This window comes from Rattus norvegicus, chromosome 17 (assembly GCF_036323735.1).
Source record: "Rattus norvegicus strain BN/NHsdMcwi chromosome 17, GRCr8, whole genome shotgun sequence".
NCBI classification, from domain to species: Eukaryota; Metazoa; Chordata; class Mammalia; order Rodentia; family Muridae; genus Rattus; species Rattus norvegicus.
The window spans coordinates 40557226-40560353 of record NC_086035.1 but is presented as its reverse complement, the minus strand read 5'-3'; the positions used below and the strand labels follow the sequence as shown (position 1 = coordinate 40560353).

Here is a 3128-nt window from a genome sequence, read left to right as displayed (position 1 = left end):
GCAAGCGAGCTGCGGGATCACAGGGGTCGCAGGAAGCGGGAGCGCAGCGGCGGGGACGCGCGGGGCGTCGGGGACGTGCAGGGAGGCGGAGACACTGAGAGCGCCCTCTCTCTGAACTCGTGAAGTGGTCTGTGCTTCCCGTGAGCCCTTCTCCAGGGCCTGCGAATGGAAAGATTCCCAGAAAGATGAATTTGTGCACACAAGTCACCTTTCTCAATGTTGGATGCTCACCTGTCATTTCTTAGACCTTAACTGTGACAGGAGCACTTTCTGTTCCCCAGTTCCCCAGCCCTGGCAATCTGCACTCGTTCTGGAGATGGCACCAGGACCAAAATCAGATGCTGCAGCTACTGAGCATTGGGATTGGGAGTCACTGTTCAGTGAGGAGCGAAGTGTGGCTCAGTAATCTGTTTCTTGCATGCTTTTCTGCGTATTCTCTTCATGAATTTGGAGCACAGCGTTCCTGAGCACTGGGATTTGGGGTAACCGTTCAATGGGGTCAAAGTGAGGCTCAGGGATTCCTCTTGCATGCTTTCAGTGTGTTTCCTCTGTTGGTCCTGAGCAGGGTGCTTCCAAAACACTGGCCTTTGCTTCATGACCTAACTGCTGAACATCAAGCAACTAACAAAGCAGAAGTCTGGCCAATTGGTAACTGGAAACAATCAAAATAGAAGTAATAAGGCCAGTGTTGCGGTCCATGCCTTTAATAGCAGCACTTGGAAGTCAGAGGTAGGAGGCTCTCTGTGAGTTCAAGGCCAACCAAAGGTATATACTGAAACCTTGTTTTAAAGAAGTCAACAGGGGTGTGAGGATTGAACAAAGCACCGTTGTTACGTTCTCCATCCTCCTGTTACATCTGGGCCCCAAACTCTGCAGCAGAAAGAAACCCCGAGTTTTTATTTGAATAAAAGAAATAGCAGGTTTGTGCTCAGAATATGTGGAGTCAAATGCTGCTGCTGCTGCTGCTGCTGCTGCTGCTACTACTACTACTACTACTACTACTACTACTACTACTACTACTACTATTGTTATTATTGAGGAAATATGTTACTATGTAGTTTAGGATGACCTACATCTCCCAGTCTTCCTTCCTAGAGTTCTGGGATTACAGGCAAGCACTACGTGCCCCAGTTAGAATATTGTATTTGCAAAATGCCTCTGATGCACTTTTAATTGTTGGTTTTGTATTCCGCTGAGTCAGAGCCTCCCAGTTTTGTGCCAGTCACATCTGGCGAAGAAGTCTCAGCAGCAGGATTTAATTGTATGTGCGGTTTGGTGTGCGCACGTGTGTGCTGCGTGTGTTTACTGCTTTGTCCTGTATTTTATTGAGGGAATTAGAGAAGGGGTCAAGATACTAAGGGCCTCCGGTGGCTTTCCTGGCTCTCGCAAGCTGGCCTTGATGCCTGCTGCCTGTAGGGGGCGCTCTGCTGACAGACCATTCTATCTTCTCTGGGCATTCCTTCAGGTCATGTCTTAGTCGCTGTAGACCACAAACTTGAAATCAGCTGTGTATTCAGAATACAATCTAGAATTCATCGTCTCTTTCCCTCTCCCTTTTCCTCCTTCCTCTCTTTTTATTTTATTTCTGTCTTTTTTAAGTTGGGAGATTCAACTTAAAAAAAAAAAAAAACCAACAGGAATAAAAGAAAAACAGAAGCCAATATCAAATGCACTGTGGTGTGTAGCCCAGGCTGTCCTTGAACTCAGTGTGTCCACGGTGTAGATCAGAAGTAAAAATAATTTATTTACTTACTTGTTGAAGGAAGGAGCTCACCAAGGCACCCGTCCCTATAGTCTGAGAAGTTCATTAAGTGGCACTTGAAACGTCCTACACTGACTCTTTCTTCCCAGCAAGCCCTCCAGCCTCTTTACTTCTCCGACGACTCCCAGACCTTGGATGGGTATGCTCACTGGGACCCATAGGAGAAATGCACGGGGAGACTGGAGCTTTTTCTTTTCTCCTTGTGTTCCTGGGTACCATTAGTTTCCAGTTCCTGGCTCCTAAAACGAATTTATTTATGCGAAGAAGGGGAAGGTTGCCAGAATTGATTTTTTTCCCTTCTACCAGTGGGTCCCTGGGATTGGCCTTAAGTCATCAGGCTTGGTAGCAAGTGCCTTTACCTGGTGAGCTATTATTCTCCCTGAAGCCCCACTCTCTGGATTCATACACCCTCTTCCCCAGCTGTTGTCATGTCCTATAAGACAGTGACAGAGAAAACCAGAGAAATGAGTTGCTTTATTTTGAACACTAAAATTATACTTAAAGCTGTGCTTGGGGGGGCTCAGGCCTGCATTCCCAGAACAGAGATGTAGAGACATAGAGATAGAGAATTCAAGGTAAGGGCTGGGAAGATGGCCCAGTGGGTGAGAGTGCTTGCCTTACCAGCCTAATGACCTGAGTTCAATCTGCAGAACCCATGTAAAAAGGTGGATGCAGTGGCCATACCTATAATTCTGCCACTCCTATGGCAAGGTAGGAGGTGAAGATGGACGGATCGCCCCGAAGCACCAGTTAACCTGGAGTACTCTGAGGAGCAGAAACATGAGGAGAGACCCTGCCCTCAAGAAGGTCCTCTCTCTCTCTCTCTCTCTCTCTCTCTCTCTCTCTCTCTCTCTCTGTGTGTGTGCGTCCTGAAACTTGTCCTCTCACCTCCACCCTCCACATGTGTGTCTGCATTCACACACACACACACACACACACACACACACACACACACACACACGAATAAATCAAGGCATAAATCAGCTACATAGGTGGTGTGAGGACATGCGACTTTATACAAAACTATTGTATTTCATCATTTTTCTGCATATGGAGACTTGTTTTCATTTCAATGGCTTCATCCAGGTTTTGCTTTATATCCATATCTAGATTTTTAGAAATAATCTTATACCGGCTAACCTGAAAGCAAAATCATTTTACTAAAAGGAAATAGCTCCATAAATGGGTTTGGGATATATAACTCAGTATTAGAACAGTTGTCTAAAATTAACGAAGCCCTGGATCCAATCCCCTGTGCCACAAAACCCAGACTAAACGAAAACCAACAAGGGAGATAATAGAAGTTCATGGTGAATCTTTTGGGTGGGGAGTTTTCTTCTGAATGATCGTTGTGACGGTGTATTGT

At 46.1% G+C, this 3128-nt stretch overlaps 1 protein-coding gene across 17 annotated transcripts in view; it reads left to right on the top strand.

The window, feature by feature from the left end:
- Gpld1 (glycosylphosphatidylinositol specific phospholipase D1) overlaps nt 1–3128 on the top strand; it is a 47825-nt gene that overhangs the window by 130 nt on the left and 44567 nt on the right. For 10 of the 17 annotated variants that reach the window (XR_005495254.2, XM_017600484.3, XM_063276189.1 and 7 more), the window contains exon 1: nt 1848–2569. The exons of 4 other annotated variants lie outside the window; for them this stretch is intronic. The gene's annotated coding sequence lies outside the window, so the exon portion shown is untranslated. Of the gene's footprint in view, nt 1–313; nt 483–1762; nt 2570–3128 lie in introns of those variants that run through there. 3 more of the 17 variants (XM_039095514.2, XM_039095513.2, XM_063276185.1) reach the window with 3 other exon arrangements.